At 41.1% G+C, this 20,814-nt stretch overlaps 1 protein-coding gene across 1 annotated transcript in view; it reads right to left on the reverse strand.

Moving 5' to 3' along the window:
• The window catches only part of AFTPH (aftiphilin), a gene marked incomplete in the record, with an annotated part of 77,559 nt that extends 69,267 nt beyond the window's left edge, over nucleotides 1-8,292 (reverse strand). The window contains 1 exon segment of the mRNA XM_027773326.1: nucleotides 8,137-8,292.
• Between the last annotated feature and the right edge of the window lie 12,522 nt (nucleotides 8,293-20,814).

Genomic DNA, 20,814 nt, shown 5'->3' on the forward strand with positions numbered 1-20,814 from the left:
CTTCTCCTCCATTCTCCTCTCGGGATCTTGGGCATGCACGCACACGCGCCCGGTGTGAGATTTAAGCCACCGGGTCCAGAACGCGAATCACAGTCGACTACGTGGGAGTCCAGCGACATAGCCATTACGCTAACTGCTGGTTCCCACAGACTTCTTTTGAAGAATAAAAACTGTAATAATTTATAATTGAATACTTGTAATTTAAAAATTACTGTAAAAATTGTACACAGGATATTATGGAAAACACTGCCAGATTTAAATGTAATCTTTAAAAACCTACTTACTTTTTTCTAGAACACTGAAGCTAACCTTAAATTCTTCTTCATAGATAAAAAGTCAGTGTAATATTCTATAGCAGCAGCATCCCAGTGAAATACAACAAAGCCATATACGCAACTTAAAATTTATCTCTAGCCACATTAAAATAGAAATTTATTTTACTTAACTCTAAGTATCTAAAATAAAATACTATCTCAATACGTGATGATCAGTGTAAAAATATTACTGATATACTTCATTAGTTTATACTTAAAGCACATCTTAATTTAGACTAGCTTCACTTCAATGAAGCTACCACATGTGGCTGGTGGTACTATCTTAGATAACATAGTCCAGAAGACAACATTGCATTTCTTGTACTTAAATAGTTAATAACAGATCGGGTATTTTAAAGAACATGGCATTAGCAAGTTTAACCTTATACCACACCAAGGACATATCTCAGGTTTCAACCGCTCAAAAAATTTGTTAATTATGCAAGCATTCCACACTGCAGTAAAGTCTAAATCCAAAATAAAAATTTAAGTAAATAACTTTAAAACTGCCTATTTCTTTATCATGAGGTTATAGGGAGAAGGGTACACGTAACCACTGTTGGTAGAAATAATTTTATTACAACCTCTAAAAAGCAATGGGCTCTCCCTTCGATTCAAAAACTCTATTATTCTTTAATTTTTAAAAATTGTATTGCTGGTGTGCACATGCCCCCATCAGAGAGTGAGAGAGTCCCTGAATGGGGCGTGGTCATGCTGTGATCCTCCTTCCTCCATTTCTCCAAAACGGCAGGATTTGGGGTACACACACACTCAGCACGTTTTTCAAGCTGCGCGGCCAGGTATGTGGTTGACCATGTGGGATCAGGCTTTCTCTGCACAGCACTCCCCACTGCAGTGTGTGGTTGGCCCTCAAAAGGCTTCTTCTAAGGCTCACACCTATGGAAATAACTGAAGACAGGGTCAAAGATTTACGTAGACACTTGTTCACCAAGATGCTTTAAAGACAAAAAGGTTATTTATTCATTTTCTTTCATAAGTAAGTAAGTAATATAGACAGAGACAGAGAGGTGGGAGAGAGAAGAGAGAGAAAAGGTAAGAGGACTCCTAACAGGGTTCTAACCACCATGATCCACCCCCAGCCTTCGGCCTGCATGTAGGCTGTTGTATTCAGGGAAGTTTTAAGACTCGACCCAGGAACCTTCCCATATGAGTCCACCTTACTGAGCATGGTGTTTTACTGCTGCACCACTGTTTGGTCCCAAGATATTTTTATGTGATAGTAGAAACTACAAATTCCAATCAGAGGGAAATAGCAAAAATAACTTGAAACCCATTTGATGGCATTCTATATAGCCATTAAAAATTCTGTTTTAAAGAGTAATTAGTAATATAGAGAAATGCTCACATTTTAGTAACAAAAAAAACCCTATGCATCATGATTCACACATGTAGAGAAATGCTCACATTTTAGTAACAAAAAATGATTTAGTAACAAAAAACAATATGATTCACACATATGTGTGTGTATAATATACTAGCATATTCATAGGAAAAAAAAAAACTGAAGCAAAGCCAAAACGTTAAGTTTTCTCTTTGTAGAGTAATGACCACTGATATTTTTCTTCTGTTATTCCTTTTAACATATATTTATTGAGTGCTACTTTGTGCCAGGCATTAAGACAAATGGGTCCCTGCCACCACGGAGCATAGCAATTTTCATTTTACGTATTTTCTATAATAAGTATATTACATTATCTTTTCATAAGGTTAATAACCAGAAAAATATAAGAGGGGGAAGAAGATATTTTTGGGTGAACTGGAAAAGAAAATAAATATGATTTTTAATATGTAAAACTAGCTGACTAAATAAAACAATATAATTTACAGTGTGCACAGTAAGATTCCATCTTGGTGGCCCAGCCACAGTGGCACAGAAGTAGCACAGTGCTCTGCGATGTTGAGGCCATTGGGAAGATCAGGACTCAGTTTCCTGTGCAGGACAGGAACCTGTGTGCCTCTGACCCTGGCTAGCTGCAGGCTCGGGGGAGGACAGCAGCATAAGAACATGAAAGTGTTTGTCTCTCTCTCTCTCTCATAAAACAAACAAACTTAAAAAAAAAAAGGCATGTAGTTTGGTACAAAGCAAACATATATATTTAAAATGTGTGAAAAAATATGCACTGTTATATAAACTGTTAACATGATTCTCTGCTTTTTAAAATGTGATTCTTTTGCTTGCCTTTTTTTATAATATTCTTGTAAGATTCTGTAATAAAAGATTATTTTTTAAGATGAAAAAATTATACACCCACTATTTACTGAGAATCTACTACATACAAAACTGCTAGGTTCTATAAGCAGTAGAACAGAGTAAAAGAAGTCAGTTTTAAAGAAATGCATAGCTTGGGACCAGCAGTTGGCGTAATGGCTATGTTGCTGGACTCCCATGTAGCTGACTGCGGTTCGAGTCCCAGACCTTATGGCTTAAACTCACGCCAGGCGCGTGCATGCGTGCCCAAGATCCCGAGAGGAGAATAGAGGAAAAGGGATTGCTGCGTGGCCATCCACCCTGGGGGGTGATTGCTCACTTGTTGTCTCTCTGTCTGCGTCTGTCTTTCTGGTGGGTGCACACGTCCTAGAGCAAAAAAACCTCTCCAAAAAAGAAAAAAAAAATTTATAGCTAACTGCTAACTAGGGGAAATGATACAAGAGAACAGTACAAGTAATGCAAGGCACAATACCAACATCATATGAAGCAAAAAGTGACTCTTTGCTCAAAGAAAGATCACACTTGTTGGGGAAGAATGCAACGGTGAAAAATGTGGAAAAGTTTCATAAAGAAAAAATTGGAAATACAAAGGATTGTTAGAGAAAATGCTAGATGTTAAAGATAAAGCACAGGGCCACTGTCGAGGAACAGTTTGGTCGGAATATAGGATATGTGCAGGGAGTAGGCAGTAAGCTGGAAATGCAGGCTGTGAGGGCTTCTGCTTTCAGAAGAGTGTGCCTCTGCAAGTTGTTTTGAGTTTAGTAATGGGGGCAATTATTGGAGATTCCAACTCCAAAGAACCCTTCTACCGCTTCTCATCCCTCTAACATCGTGGTTCAAGCCATTGCCATCTCAGCCGAATCCCTGTATCTGAACTGAATTTTCTGCCTTCACTCTCGCGCGCTGTATTCTACACACTACACAACCAGACAGATCCTTTGAAAACCCAGATTATCTCACACTTTCACTCAAAAATTCTGCTGTGAGACAACCTCTCACCTCGCACAGGAAAACCAAAGTCAACAGAATTTCTACCAAGACCCTCTAACTGTCCACATCCACTCTTCTGCTTGCTCACTCTAGCCTAGCCACAACAGACTTCCAGGCATTTGAATATTCCAGGCATGCTTCCTGCCTCTACCACAAATCCTCATTCTCTCCCCCTTCTTAAGATTCGATTTTGGGAACCAGCAGTTAGCGTAATGGCTATGTCGCTGGACTCCCACGTAGTCGACCGCAGTTCGTGTCCCGGACCCGGTGGCTTAAAACTCACACTAGGCGCGTGTGCGTGCGTGCCCAAGATCCTGAGAGGAGAATGGAGGAGAAGGGATTGCGGCGTGACCATCCCCCCTGGGGGGTGATTTCTCGCTTTCTGTTTCTATGTCTCTCTCTGTCTGTCTGGCGAGCGCACACGCCCTACAGTAAAAATCTCTCCCCCCGCAAAAAAAAAAAAAAGATTCTATTTTAAGCCTTCTCTAACCCCGTGCTAAATAAAACAGCAAGCCCCACCAACACCCCACCCTGGTTCAAAGTAAAACAAAAGCAAAAACACCAGCACCCCCTATCTCACAAACTATTTTTCTCCAAGATACTTAACATCACTTGGCACCTTACTGGTATTCGTCTGTCCTGAACATACACAAACATGTATGCATGTCACACAAACACACACACACACACACAATTTAAGCTCTAGGGGCATTTTTTTTTCTCTTAATTTGGTCATTTCAGTATCCCCAGAACTTAAGACAGGGCCTGACATATAGCAGGTACTCAATAAATATTTGTTGTCTAAATAAAAGGTAGCAGATACCATGGTGTTTGTATTTAGCTGAAATAGTTTATGGCATACTCTAAATATTTATGTAAATAGAACCTATAGCAAATTTATTCTAATTTACTACATAATTTTTGTTTAAGAACTATTTACTAATATGATGCTTGCAAATTAAACTTTGAGCATATAGACAACCCTTAACTTATTGGCAACTTATCTTTGCAAGGCTTCCTTTTAAATCAGTTAACTGGAATAGGAGTGGTAGTGAACTACAACAATAGAATAGTCTCAAATCTCTATTTTTCCCTCCTCTTTCCACTTCTCCCAAACCAATGCACAACAGTTCCCCATCTCCCATCTTCCTCCTCACTGGGCTGACCCCTTCTCTTTCTCAGGGATTAGGTCTAATCAACAGACCTATGAGCTCCTACCCACTACTAAGGCTGGAAATATCCATAAAAACTAGGAGTGTGGTACAGGTTGTTGAGATGGTTGACAGCAATTAAGAGAACTCAGGCAAGGGAAGTTAATGCAGAAAAACCTGGAGAGGCCAGAAACTCTTAATTCAACTATATTAAGTTAGAAGCTCCTGTATTTTAAAAGAAAGTCAGCACAAAATAATAATAACTCCTTCCATGTCCTCTTTTTTTGTGGGACTGGCCAGTCATCATGCATCTAATAATGAGTAGAACCAGGATTTCAAAACTGGTCTTTCTGACATCAAAGACCACACTTTATCTCCCAGAATTCCCATGGTCCATGGTCTCCTCTTTGTGGATACACACACACACACACACACACACACACACACACACATGCCCGGTGTGAGTTTTAAGCCACTGGGTCCGGGACGCAAACCGAGGTCGACTATATGGGAGTCCAGCGACATAGCCATTATGCTAACTGCTGGTCCCCCGTCCTCTTTTTAAATACTACAATGCTGACAGAGTGATACTTTATATATGTTCTAAAGTCAAATGCTTGAACTTTTCATTATATTATGAAGGATTTATGCACACAATGCTTAGGGGAGAAAAGAAGATCAAGTACCTCCCACCCAGCTGTATTCATTCTTTATCTCTTACCAAATCTTCGTTTTTTTGCTTTTTTTTTGGGGGGGGGGGGGGAGGTTTTTTTTTTTTTTGGGGGGGGGAGAGGTTTTTGCTATAGAGCAGAGAAAGAGAGAGACAGAGAGATAGAAAGAGAAATCACCCCCCAGGGGGTATGGCCACACCGCGCAATTCCTTCCCCTCCATTCTCTTCTCACCATCTTGGGCACGGTCCCACACACACCTGGCGTGAGCTTAAGCTACCGGGTCCGGGACTCACATCACGGTTGACTACATGGGAGTCCAGCGACATAGCCATTACACGAACTGCCGGTCCCTTCTTCGATTTATTTTAAAGACAATAAATATATGTTTGAAAATTCACAGACCCCTCCTAGATCCTTCATTACTTGCTACTTCTCCTGAGGCATATCATCAATATATCCTGGCTCTTTCATTTAACAGTTGCTTGATCTTAGGCTAGTTACTTAATATCTCTGTGCCTCAGTTTCTCTGAAAATACTAACCGATACCCTACAAGGATGTTGTGAGAATGAGATGAGTTAATATACTGTACATAAAGCATTTAGAAACCTATCTTGCTCATAGGAAGCAGTGCACATCAGTGTTAGGAATTCCATAAAGTTTGCAAAAAGACCTGTGATTATGTGTGTCTATACATGATTGGGAAAAGATTAATCACCAAAATGACAGGTAAAATTACATAATGCCAGGTACTTTCTAAATTGTGTAAAAACTGAAAATACTTATAAAAGTCAGGCTGAAATATTTACTAGCCTACTTAAAGAGGAATTGAAAGTGCTAAGAATAGAGAAACGCCTTTATTTTTTAATTCACAAATTGTAGATTACATTAGGACATAAACATTCAACTTAAATAATTGATGATGATTTAAAAATACCTAAATACTCAGTCTCCTTTTACAGGATTTGAGGGGAGTGTTGGAAGAGAAGGGGCAATCTCTCAATGACATACTATTCATTAGATTTCACACAAAATAAAACATTATCTGGCATTCAAATTTCCTACCTTTCTGAATTAGTTTTTTACTAACCATAAGCACGACAAATTAAAATTTATACTAATGTTTTATAAGAGGATTCACTAGGTTATATGACTATAATGACTACTGGATTCTGCAAAATGTATCAATGTCATTATGGATATCTTTCTTCTGGTATAGGATTATTTTTTTATAATGATCTCTAGGTCAGAAAGGTAGAAAAAACAGCAAAAAACTTAAATGCCCTTCATATTATGTGAATTCTAGTGAATTTCTTCCAAGACCTTTATAAAGACTTAAAAATGTATCTCTGCTTTGAAGATCAATCGATATGTCTAATTGGATACATGAGGCACAGAGAAAATACAAGATCTAATGAACACCTACTAGGTGCCGTTTACTGGACTAGACGTTTTTCGGGAGATTTTATAACCCACGTGAAAATATCTTAATAGACAAACTTTACAGGGCTTCCACAGAAACTTAGTTAAGTCAACTTGTGCAAGGTGTTAAGAGATAACTAGTACAATGAAAAAAGCCAACATTGAAGCCAATAAAGCACAGTAAACTATGGGTAAACTGATCATTTTAACAACACAATAGTTTTGAAACATTTGTTTCTCTTAGAGTTCACCGTATTTCTGTGGTAACAGGTTACCTGGTAAGGAGTTAACATAAAGCAACAATTCAATGTAGTTTCAAGGATAAACTGTTTTGTCCTCATCCCCACTCGACCCCTGCCCCCAGGAGGGAGGGACAAAAAAACCACACACACACATACAACCCTTGTAGTACAAAAACAGAGCTGATGGAAGGCAAGTTTTATACCTTAAGAAAAGTTCAAAAGTAAAGTTCTACCTCACTTCTCTTAAGGTAAGAACTTTGAAATGGAACCATTGCTTTTGTGTCCCCAGGCCCCACCGCAGTAAAATATTTGCCTGTATCCGTCTGCCCCAATAGAAGACTCGGTGGGAAACCAAGCTATAACTTGCATAAGCCAACAAGAAAACAAACTAGCTATTGCCACTACTTGTCTAACGAAGAAAGGACCCTTCCACTACGCACCCCATACTCCGTCCTCTGCCCAAGCAAGACGCAGCAGCTGCCAAGTCGGGCGCTTAAAGAATAATGGCCCAACTTTTCCAACGCGGTCTCGGGAAGAGACGCCGACTACTTCTTGAATGCAAGAAGACGGCAGAGAAGGTCCTCTCAGGAAGGGATGCATGAACTTTGGGGCACTCTCCTCTGCCTACTGGAGGATTCCAAATCCGCTTGCTTCGGAGACCCTAGGAAACTGCACTCTCCGGCCGCGGCTGACCTCGGGCCGCGGCAGAGCAGGCAGTGTTTACACCTGTCACGAGGGCGGGGGAGAGAGAAAGAGGAAGCCGGAGCAAAGCCCTAAACTTCTCAACAGCTCCCGGGAGGGAGCGGCCGGCGCAGAGCTGCGGGCAGGTGGAACCAAAGGCGGGGCGAGCCGCCGGCGGCCCGGGAGCGAACGCCTCGCACTTCCCAGGCCGATGCCCGGTATGGCGAGGGGGCCGGGAGCTTCGGGAGCCGAAACAACGTTCCCGGACTGCCGCGGAAGAGAGCAGATCCAGAGCCTGAAGCCCGCAGGCCCGCAGCACCCAGCTGGCGGCAGGCAGATGCTCCCGGCCAGGGCGGGGGTCCGGCTGGTGGGCCTGGCCGTGTCCCCTCACCCTCGCTCGCCCGCGCGGTTGGGGGAGCGGAGCAGCGGTGCTTACCTGGCTCGTCCGGGGCGGCCGCGATGGGCATGGCTCAGGGGCCCGGGGAGGAACTGGCTCCCCGGGGAAGGACTGGCTATTTCGACACCGATCTGGTCAGAGCGGAAGGCAGGCTGCTCCCAGCCCTGTCAGCGCAGCAGCGCCATGGGCACCCACCCGGAGTTTACGGGCTATTTCGAGACCCATCTGGTTAGATCGGAAGGCAGGCTGCTCCCAGCCCTGTCAGCGCAGCAGCGCCATGGGCACCCACCCGGAGTTTCAGCGCTGCCGCGGGACCCCCATCCCGCTACCCTCCGCCCTCTTCCGCCGCCGCCTCCACCTCCTCCGCGGAGACCCCCCGCCCACTCCACACACTCTCCCATCATGCACCGGGGGAACCGCTGCCGCCGAACGTCACTTCCGGGCGCAGGTGGCTAGGTCGGGGCCGGGCGCTGGTGGGTGCTGGGGCGTGGGGGAGGACACTCCAGGGGAATTAGTGTCACAGAACGCTTACTCCTGCGCAGGCGCTGTTGCGCAAAGCGCCGGCCGCCATTTTGGATGAGGGCAAGCTGCCCTTTGCTTTCACTTCCTTGCGAGTCGTCAAACTGCCAGGGTTCAGACCCCCGCCCGCACTCCGGCGTCAGCTGAGGTAGCGCTCCCGGAGAGGACAGGTGTTCTCTCCAGCAGCTAGCGTTACCGTTCAGCTCAGGACCAGGTTCAGTCTTTGGCTCTCCAAATAAAATCGCGAACGTTTGGAAATACAGAACCAAGTCTTCGCCAAAAACCTACTAGAGAACATTCATTCATTGGCTTGTCCTTTTTGCCCGATAAACGACTTCTTTCACTGATGGTTCAAGTCTCTTCCTCTTTTTTATTTAAGTCAACAGAGGAGGAAGCTGATATTTGACAAATAACAAAGAAGTGGCTGTTATTAAGTCAAATTTTAGACTGACAAATCGTCTCTGAGACCAACAAAAATATGAACTAGAATTTTGCTAAGGGATGAAGGTGGACGTTTTCCATAGATCCTTCAGTAGGCTATTTCATGAAACCGAAGAAATCAAATCAACTTGCACATTTAAATGTCTTTCTTTAACAGGGGTCATAATAGATTCTATATCAGTCCTTAGCAATGGATCATTTGCGTTTTTGTAACATTTTCCCCTCCTTTATAATGAATATCTGTTAGAACACTGGCCACTGTTCAACAACAAAAAGAACAAATAAGAATACAAGGCTATAGGATTATTATTACTACCTTCAGGGACGATGAACCTAGGGTGCTACCCTGCAAATCTCAAGCACTGATGGGTCTTCACTTTGCTTACATTTGCCAAATCCCAAACCTCAGCATTGGTAATTTGACTAATTCAAAATAGTTCCAATACAGCGAAGCTCAGCAGCTATGCAAAGAAACAGAATGGAAAACACCCCTCAGCCACCAGGAAGTGTCCACCCCTTTGAGTGGAAGAATTATACAGATCAGGGGAAAGATAAAGACAATAGCAGTTTATCACAGTGTGTCCTGTCTCTGCAGTGTTGTAGACAAATTAACTTGGAGAACAGCCCCGCATTTGTCTCTTTGCAACTTGATCCCTATAAGATACATGGAGACGCACCACTTTAAATTGGAGTAACAACTGCTTTTGGGGGATGCTGGAGTTTTTGTTATTGCTAAGTCACTAAAGTAAGAAAAATCTATATGGCTTGTCAAATTTATTCCTATTGTATTTCGCCCCCTGCTGGTTTAGCTCGAGTGCAAACTTGTATCTATGTATATATAAATACATTTGTCACTATAAATGTTTACTAACTGGGAAGGAAAAAAAGAAAAAAGGAAGAAAGAAGCAAAAACATTTGTGCGTGTATGCATGTAGAAACTGGAAGTGAACTGTTTTCAGTAAACAGCTCTACTAAACAAATATCAGAATAAGATACAAGATTTTAAAACACTCACACTAAGAAAATGTTTAAGCTAAAATAATGAGTTTAAATATCAAAACATTAAAAAGAAAACCCTGATTTTAGGAAAATAGCTTTCTGATTTAATATATAACATATGATTATAAAATAGCAATTTCTTTTTTCGTTTTTTGGAGAGGTTTTTGCTATAGGGCGCATGCACTCGCCAGACAGACAGAGACAGAGAGACAGAAAGCAGGAAATCACCCCCCCCAGGGGGGATGGCCACGCCGCAATCCCTTCTCCTCCATTCTCCTCTCGGGATCTTGGGCACACACGCACACGCGCCCGGCGTGAATTTAAGCCACCGGGTCCAGGACTTGAACTGCAGTCGACTACGTGGGAGTCCAGTGACATAGCCATTCCGCTAACCGCTGGTCCCTAAAATAGCAATTTTTGTCAGGTGAATGTAGAAGCCAGTACTATTTACTTAAGGACCATTCAAAAATCAGCTTCCACCTTTGTTCAGGAAGTTGGGTAGCTATTTGGCCAACTGACTCCTAAGTGCAATCAATGAACCTGTAATTGGTGATTTTACATGTAATTATTTATTTGTTTAATAATTATTTTATTTAACTTTATCTATTTACTTTTAATTTGACCAGAGAAGGATAGAGTGAAAGTGAAAGCAAGAGAGAGAAAGTGAGAAAGCAAGCTGCCAGGTCTAGGACTCAAACCATGGTTGGCCATGTGGTAGTCCAGCACCCTTAACCACCATGAACCTTCTGGCCCTGATTTTACATGTAATCCTGAAGACAATTTCTAACGTTTATTACATCGTATTACAAGAGGACAGTTGGTGAATTTTTTAAGGTGATAAATCTATGGGAAATACATTTATTAAAATGTATTACAGTTAGATCCAATTATAGGGTGGTTTTTACAGCCATAATGTAGTTTGGGCATCAAGAAAAGGAAAAAATAAATGATCGGTTATCATTTGTTGTATTTACTTTTAGTTTTATCTCCTGTATATAAGGTTGTATGCATTCTTTTATTTCCCTAATGTAACGCTGTAATGCTATAAACATTTCCTGGATTTGATAATCCTTTTTTTAAAAAAAGTTTATTTGGGGCTAGCAGAGGGCATAATGGTTACATTGCTGTACTCCCACATAGTCGACCAAAGTTCAAGTCCCAGGTCCAGTGGCTTAAAACACGCTGGTCACATGTGCATGCCTGCCTAAGATCCTAAGAGGAGAGTGGAGAAGGGATTGTTGCATTGTAGCCATTCCCCCAGGGGGTGATTTTTGCTTTCTGTCTCTGTCTCTGTACAAGTACACATGCCCTATAGCAAAAATCTCTCAAAAAAAAAGTTTATTCATGATAGAGAGAACATATATGCACATGTAAGAGGAAATGCTCTCAACAGGGTCCTGCCATGCTGCAGTCTCCCTCACCCTTCCCTCCAGCCTGGCAGTATCTTGGGCACATACTCAGTCATTCCAACCAGGGTTGGCTTCCAGCACTGCAGATCAGTACACTACCACCTGTGCCACTGAGGCTGAGCCCATTTAACTATTTTATTTTATTAGTTTGTTAAAGGGCATGTGAGCTCACTGGAGAGAGAGAGAGAGAGAGAGAGAGAGAGAGAGAGAGAAAACACCTCCTTTGGTGTGTGCAACCCCTTCTCCATTCTCCTCTGGGGATATTCTGGGCATGCGTGCACAAGCACCCAGCATGTTTCCCAACTGCTGGGTCCAGGACTTGAACCATTCAGTTGGCCATGTGGGATCTAGCTGCCCTAGTCACCATGCTACCAGCTGGCCCCAACATCTTAACTTTAATTGCTTATGTAGTAGTCAGTGGAGTGGACATACAATGCTTTATCTATCACCTTATTAATGGATATTTTTCACTGTTAGAAATAATACTTGGTGAACATTTTGTTCATATGTTCAATGTTAAGAGGTTTTTCTCAATATAAAAAATACTGAGCAATAAACCATGAATGTTTTATTGGCACATAATCATTTCACACTATTTTCCGAAAGTCTATCCCAATTTACAATGCCACCAGTAAGAAAGAAGTGTACTAATTTCACTTTTTGCCACTTCCCTACTAGCAATAAATAATTATTTAAAGGAATAAAAGATGTACTAGATGAAGAGTTAAAAAAAAATTTAATTGACATTGTATTATATAATTTATTGGCAAACAAGCAAAACCCCCAGCAATGTGGTATTCTGAAAGGCAATAAACAGAGTTGGGCCTGTGATCAGGCTCCATTAGCACTATGATTTTGTGAAAATTATTAACTTCGAGTGAGGAAGAAGACCTAGACTACAGCTTCTCAGTCTTAAAATAAGTACATATATCACTTGAAAATATGAGCATAACTAGCTCATATAGCATAACTGTAGCTCACTTACTATAGAAAATGCTCATATAGACACGTTTCTTAGACTTCCTAAAGTTTACTGATGGAAGAGGGTCTGTGAACCACAGATGCTACTCACTGGAGGCTGCTCCCCACAGGAGCTAATGTTTCTTCAAGACTTCACTTCCCAGTCCTTTCTGCAGCCAGGCCTAGGATGCTGGCATTCTGACAGCTGTGCCTACCGTTAGAAAAAGAAGTGGCTTGGTATATGCATAGACAACTAGCTTTAAAGTGGGATAAACTCAGGTCTGAACTCAACAACATCACAGAACCTTGCTAAGGTTGCTAAGAACTCCCCTCTGGGCTGACAGGTGTTGTGGTAGTTAAGGGCACTAGACTCCCACATGAGGGCCCACTGTAGCTCGAGTCCCGGACCTAGCAGCTTGCTTCTCACTTTCCCTCTCTCTTGCTCTTACTCTGTCCCTCAAATTAAAATAAATAAATAAATAAAAAAATTAAACAAAGTGATTTTAAAAAAAAAAAAATCCCCTCAACTGAAAAAAGCAAGCTAGGTCCCCGACCCCACAGAGCTGCTACCCAGACAAGTTGAACCAATGCACATATAATATTCCAGCACAGAGCCTGGTTTTAGTCCCTTAAATGAAAACCTGGCTGTTACTCAATTGACCCTCCCCCAGACTGTCGATTCTCTACTGGGAGGGATTTTGATTTGACCTCTACCCCCACCCTGTGACCTATGCAGTTTTGTTTGTCACAATTAAGGTGGAGGTGCACTGGTATCTACTAGGTGGAGGCTAGGGATGCTTGTAAACACCCTGCAGGACAACCCCTACAGCAAAGAATGGTGTCAGCCCATAGTCAGGAGTGCTGAGTTTGAAAAGCTGGCTCCAGACCACCCTGACTCCACCAGTTGCTACCGATAGTGCCTCTGCTAATTCTGTCTACTGAGGCCACTAATCCTGGGTCCCTCAAATATCTGCTGGTATGCCCCCAAACCTAAAATTACTCGGGAGCTACACTGGCTTTCCAGAGATTGTCACTATAGAACTCCTTAGACCTCTACTGGTATGTTAGAGATAACAGAGACAATGATTTCTGTGCTCTGGGCTCCGGGACCATATTAAAAACACCGGACTCCAAATTCTTATATCATAGCTCTGTGAGGTCCCATGAAAAAATGTTGCTATACTACTTTCTCTATTAGTAGGAAATCAGGTCAGGAAGAAAATCCAGGCAGGGGCTATTCTGGGAGCTTCCTCCACTTGAGGGTAGAGGGGATCTCGAGCTCAGACTCCAGCCAGGAGCAGGCTGAGCAGGCATTTTGCCTCCCTTCATTAATACCATCTGGCTGTAATGCATATTTTTACCCTTCAAAAGGGGGAATTTATCCATTGCCACAGAAAATGTTTACGGAATTGATTAGACTTCTGTATAAACACTTTACTGTCTTGTCCCTTAATTTCAGGATTAAGAATGCACCTGAGGAAGAGTGCAGGTAGACTTCCTGTTACCCTCTAAACTTAAAGGGTTTTATGATGGCAGCAAGCTTGTGGCTTAACTTTAGAAAGATGGATATTCATGACATAGAAGATGAAGCATTAAACGTTAATAAATTGCTACAAACCTGAAAAAAAAAAAAAAAAAACCAACATCAAAACCAAGGCCTCTGCTGGCCTGTGAGGGATGGAGCCTGAAGCTAATAGCTCAGGGGCAGACAACAGCCTGGCTGACTGTTACTTCTCTCCACACCTTTAGAACCTTTAGCTCTTATCTTAAACTTTTTTACCTCATCTAGCCTGGTATGCATTATTTTTGCTATTTCCTTTTTTTTTTCTTTTTCTTTTTTTTAAGTACTTTCTTTTATGATTTAATATCATTTATTCATTCATTTATTTTAATCTTCCCAGAGGGAGACACAGAGAAAGAAAGAAAGATAGGGAAAGTGAGAAAGGAAGCCACTGAGTCCGGGAACCGAAGTCGGCCATGTGGGAGTGTCCAGCACCTTAACCACCACACCACTCGCTGGTCCCCTATTTTTGCTATTTCACTCACCCTCAATTTAAAAGACAAAGCTAGCTGGACACAATGAGTCTCCTGGAGTGGTACAATGTAAAGCACACGGATCACAGGTGAAGTCCACAGATCTCAGAAATACGGGCTGTTCTTGCCAAAGATATTTAACCTGACTCTAAATAAGCCTTTAACCTAGCTTCCAGTTTACAGGAAATACCAGAGTAACAAGTTAAACAGCACTATAAGGAAGCAAGCCTATAAATCCAGTACATGGATTATTTTACAAAATAAACAACTTGGTCTCCCAGAAAGTATATTCTAGATTAAAAGAGGTGTTTGAGAAATAAAAGTTGAATGTTATGCATGGTCTTGATAGGATCCTCATTGGATAAACCACTTATAAAAGATACTTTGGAGGTAATTTAGGAAATCTGAATATGGACTGGCATTAAATACTCTTGGGGGCCTATTTTTAACTTTTAAAGATAGAATATTAAAATTATGCATATGTGCAAGCATGTCCTTACTTTTTAGAGAGGCCTGATATATCATGATGTCCATACTTTATTTTTTATTTTATTTATTTATTTTGTTTTTTTTGGAGAGGTTTTTGCTATAGGGCACGTGTGCTCGCCAGACAGACAGAGAGAGACAGAGTGACAGAAAGCGAGAAATTACCCCCCCGGGGGGACGGCCACACCACAATCCCTTCTCCTCCATTCTCCTCTCGGGATCTTGGGCACGCACTCACATACACCCGGCATGAGTTTTAAGCCGCAGGGTCCAGGATGCGAACCGCGGTCAACAACATGGGAGTCCAGTGACATAGCCATTACGCTAACTGCTGGTCCCATCCATACTTTATTTTAAAATGGTTCAGGGAAAAAAAATATAGAAATAAAGCAAATACAGCGGGGGAGTTAAAGCCCCCGGGTCCAGGACGCAAACTGCGGTCGACTACATGGGAGTCCAGCGACATAGCCATTACGCTAACTGCTGGTCCCATCCATACTTTATTTTAAAATGGTTCAGGGAAAAAAAATATAGAAATAAAGCAAATACAGCAAAATGCTACCAATTATTGACTTAAATCTAGGTGGTAGACCTATTGGTGCTTATTGTGCTATTCTTTTTCATTTTCTGTTACTTGGAATTTTTTCATAGTAAAAAGTAAAAGAAACAACTATTGACAGTCCAGATGAGGTCTGGATTTATTTTCAAATTATTGCATTCCCTAGGCAGTCATTGTCAAATATGCATTTCCAATCCTGGAGCAGATCTTATAAACAGTGATCTTGAAAAGGGTTTTAAAGACGTAGAAAGGGAAAAGCAGGCTAGTACTGCAACTTCTGAATCAATCGTAATTAGTTTAGCCTTCTAATGTGCACAAATACAGTAGAATTACACTCGGCTCAGTAAGGAGCAGTTCTAATGCAGTGCTAGGGAGAGAACGGCAAGAATTATATTATCATGAGTAGTACACTATTTAAGTGGCAGTATCAGCTGAAGTCCTCGCCTTAACTTTCCAATACTATTCTGCCTGGTTGGAACATGCTTCTTCCTGCTTCTGCTCATGAATATTGTCTTTTTTTTCCTCCGACAGCTCAGTACTAGAACTCTTTTCCTACGTTTGGGAAAATCTCCAACTTATGAATCTAGGCTGAAGGCAAAGACTTTCTTTCAGAATAGAAGCTGAAAATGCCAGTGTGAGGAAAGAAAGATAGCTGCAGATTGTTTGCCAGTCTTTGCATTAGGAGATGGAGTCAATCTTTCTTCCTGAGTGTGTGCTAGCCCGTGCTTTGGTTTGACCAATAGATGGTGTGAAAGTGGTGCTGTGTAACTTCCCAGGAGGAGCTGAGCTGAGCATCAAGAGAGCTGAAGCTTCTGATTTTGTTGCTTGGAATACTCCTTGTTGGAAGGGAGACCCTATGCAGAGTGTACAACTACCCTGAGAGCACCAGGCTGTGGAAACCTAGTCTCTATGAACAGGCCCCTCCTTGGAGGAGAACTGACCTACCTGGCTGAGCACCCAGTCAACTGCCAGCCATGCAGGTAAGCCATCTTGAACATCACGGGCAGATGAACCTTCAGATTATTTTAGGCTAGAAGATACCACTTGGAGCAGAAGAACTATCCAACTAAGTTCAGTCAACAGTGGACTATTGAGATATAATCATTGTTTCTGATGTTTTAAGGCACTAAGGTGGTTTGTGCCATCATGATAACTATTGTGCAACAATAGATAATGAAAACAGGCAGATACCAACTTTCCCAACTTCCTTTGCAGCTGGGTATAGGCATGCGACTTAGGCTGGGCCAATCAGAAGTCTGCTCCAGACTCTTATTTAGGAGCTGGTAATGCACAGAAGCAAGAGCCACAGAGAACTCTTCTTGCATGGTGAAGTCAGCAGTGGCAGCAACACTGAACATGCGAGGCAGCAGGGGCTGGGTGCTGTGTAGTGTCCAGGGTCAGTGGTACCGGTAAAGCCAAGTTCATTGGTATCCTCACTAGACCACTCTGGCATGATTTTGGAAGATGCTTTTGGCTCCGTGAACTCTGAGCTTGGTTCTTGAGTTATCTGTAGCTACCTAGTATCATTTAAATACTTTTCCTTTTTTGCCTCATTAGCCAATATTTACTTCTTTTGCTTGTGACTAAGAACTCCAGTAGATACTCCTCTCAGACTAGCTACCTCCTATTTTTTCCTTAAGATAAAATTCAAAGCTTACTCTGAATTTTTACTTCTCCTTGGGCTGGCCCTGGAGTACAGTGGTTGAGTGCAGTGCATTGGGAGCTGTGTCCCGCATGGCCAACAGCAGTTTGGGCCCCAGTCTTGATGACTTGGAAGACACCTCAGGAGCTGGATGAACATGCCCCAAATCCTTATGGGCTGGAGAAGTAGAGGAAAGAGGACTGTGTCATTATTGTGTCTCAATGGTGGGTTCTCTCTCTCTTCCTCTCTCTTTTTTCTCACTCTTGCCGCCTCCTGCAATTAAAAGAAATTACTTCTGAAAGCCTTCACTGACATCTTCCCATTATTCACTCCCAAATTTATTGCTCCACTTCTAAGCCCCTGTAATACCTGCAGTGCCCTGCAGTGTTTCTGCAATATGGGTCTTATCATACCCATTGTAATTTCTAATTTCCTAAACTGCCTACCTCACTAAAGCAATAAATTTAAAAGAAAATGCTTATCATGCACATTTTTTAACCTCTATCTCTTGTGCCTAGTATAATGCTCACTTAATATTAGTTGGATGAATGAGTAATTGAATGAATGAAATTGATGGTATGAAATTAGTTTGTTTTATAACAGTAACATAAATAACATTATCCTGAAGTCTTTTCTTTAAAAAGAAAGCATTTACATTCTTGTCATAATAGATTATCAACACGCTTCTACTGACAATAAAAACAGAGGAAATCTTAGAATTTTTTTTTTATAAAAACCACTGTCAGTTCTTCAGATATTACTGATATCATAATATTAATGGATTTCTTCTCAGCTTAGTAACTAACTGCTCCTTTTTTTTTAATGCATTGCCAGGAAAATGTTCATTGTTATTCCAGTGATTACTTGTATTCTTTTTGATGTAAAAATGTTTAAAGTGTGAGTTTAAAAAATTCCATTTAGATAATATTCCCTAGAGTACTTCATTTGGAAGAAAGAGTTGTGTAAAAAAAAATTATTTTAGCAGTAAAGAGATGATGCATACACAACGTGGTGCTTTTCAGCCTGTGTTTTAGCAAAGTCATGACAAACATATTTGTATTTGAGAAAAGGTGGAAGTATTTGCATGATCAAAGATCCAGCTACTGAATCGGGACTGGCCCACTGCAACAGGATCTCCAGGCATACGATGGGTGTATACCCTGACTGGAAATACTTGTTTTAGTCCTGTTTGAAGTGTAAATGGGATCGTGGAAAAGTTCATGGAAAATGCATATTATTAAAATAATTATGTATGGTTTTCAAATTCTTTGGACCAAAATAAACTTGCACTTGAACTCAATTTTATCATGAAATTTTTGAAGTCTTCTCATATTTAAGTTTCAATTTTATTTTCTTTTTTAAAAATGATTCATTTATTTCTTCAGAGAGAGATGAAGACAGAGACAGACACTCCCACTGCTGTCCCCACACCATCCCAACCAGCCTCGTCTACCAGCCCCGATCACGGGCACACATGTGTACCAGCCCGGTGTGCTCAGGGAGGCCCTGGGATGTGAACCCAGGACCTGTCCCATGGGAGTCCAGGTGCGTGACTATTATACCACTGCCTGGCCCCATGTTTCAAATTTACATTATACAAGAAGCACTGCTATATGTCTACTCATGCACCTAGGAGGACTTGTGTCACCACTTTCTAGAATTAGAACCACAAGATGAAAGGGTTTGCACATACTGGATGATCTACTCTCCAAATTCTTAAAATTAGATGAAATAAAATTGCCTTATGAGTGTCAAACTATAAGATCAACACTCTATGGATCAAAGCAGAAATACATGAAGTTATCCTCAAAAGAATCAGAATACCTCATAATATGATTAGAGATATAGATATGTTACAGGGTATGTTGCTTGAAAAACAATGGTCCAAAAACGGACACACGGAAAACAGAAGATAGTAGCCCTCAGGAGGATTACTTTGTCCTAGAGAGGGAGGACGTAGCTCTCCACTGTGTGAGTGAAGTGGTCTTTTCCTCTAACGGAGAAGGAAGCACTGATCTTTCACAGCTTAATGACACTTGAGCTCACTCTTCCCATACACCAAGCTACCTTCTGATGATAAGTTGGATTTCTCAGGAAGGTTTATCCACAGAGTGTGGTGCCCAGAAAACACTCTGATCTGCTCCACCTGATATTTATCCTTCTTGTTGTAAAGTAATTAATTGGCACTCTAGTCAGTCTTTTGTGACTGTGGTCAGCATGAGTCAGTTCACAGAAGCCTGTTAATCCCCGGGGGCCTGTGGGAAAAAGAGTAAGAATGCAGAACCCATGGGGCTAGCAGGTGGCATGATGGTTAAGGTGCTGGACTCCCACATGGCCAATCATGATTTGTGTCCTGGACCTGGCAGTTTGCTTTCTCACTTTCCCTGACTCTCTCTCTGCCTTTCTCTGGTGAGTACATGTGACGAATAGCAAATTAAATAATATAGTAATAATGAATAAAATAAAATAATTAAAAAAAAACAATGCAGAACTCTTCTTCAAGGAAGAAGAATATGAAATTAGGATCTAGCAAAAATCTCCCACAAATGTTAAGTATAGTCGGTAACATTTCATAGGCATTCTCTTTAAAAATCAGGAATAAGATGCCTGTCATCAACTATTTTGCTCTGCAACGTAAGTACAATTTAAATATACATGTACAAGATCCTGTTGAGGGTGCCTGTTTTTCTTGCTCTCATTCATGTGTGCACTTGCTCTTTCACATGAATAAAATACACTAAAGATGTTTTATATATGTCATTTGTAATAGTAACAAAAAATAAAGATTTGGGGGAATAGATCAAACAAAAGATGGGCAAAAGCCCATGAAGGAAAATCTTTACTGAAATGTATTAAATCTAACCTAAGTAAATAAAGGTATGCAGTGTTCATAGGTAAAAAATAAACCTCAATGTTACAAACATTTCAAATTTCCATGAATAAATCTATACGTGTTCAATAAAAATTCCAAAAGATTTTTTTTGTGTTAAATCTAAAAGCCAACTTTAAAATTATTTTGTAAGAAGGAAAGTCCAAAATAAACGAGTAAATTTGAAGACGATGGGGTCATGCACACTATAAGATATAGAACCTTTTTTCTTAAAAGAATTACTTATTTTTTTATTATTATTATTTTAATTTGCTCTAGGGCACATGTGCTCACCAGAAAGAGACAGACAAAAAGAGGGAAATTGAGAAAGCAAGTCACCAGGTCTGGGACTTGAACCTCAACTGGCCATATGAGAGTCCAACACCTTAACCACCAGGCTACCTACTGGTCCCAAGATATTAATCCTTAATACAAACCTTTCATTTTAAAGACAACATGTATTAGCTCAAACATACATAGGTGAACCAATGGAACGGAGTAGAAAGCCCAGAGATAGAGCTACATAAGCACACAAACTTGCTATGAAACAGCTGCCATTACAGGTCAGTGGTGAAAGAATGAACCATGGGAAAAACAATGCTGGCAATGCTGGTTATTTTAATTTCCCATTCAGATACAAAATTAGAACTATATTTCACAGTAGAGGATAAATAAGCTCCAGATCCATTAAAAACCTGTAGATGAAAATAAAAATGTTTAAACTTTTAGAAAAAATATAGACTATTTTCATGGTCTCATGATAAGCAAGTCTTTTTTTTTTTCTTCTCTCTCTCTTTTT

Source organism: Tupaia chinensis, unplaced genomic scaffold, assembly GCF_000334495.1.
Source record: "Tupaia chinensis unplaced genomic scaffold, TupChi_1.0 Scaffold000341_1, whole genome shotgun sequence".
NCBI classification, from domain to species: domain Eukaryota; kingdom Metazoa; phylum Chordata; class Mammalia; order Scandentia; family Tupaiidae; genus Tupaia; species Tupaia belangeri.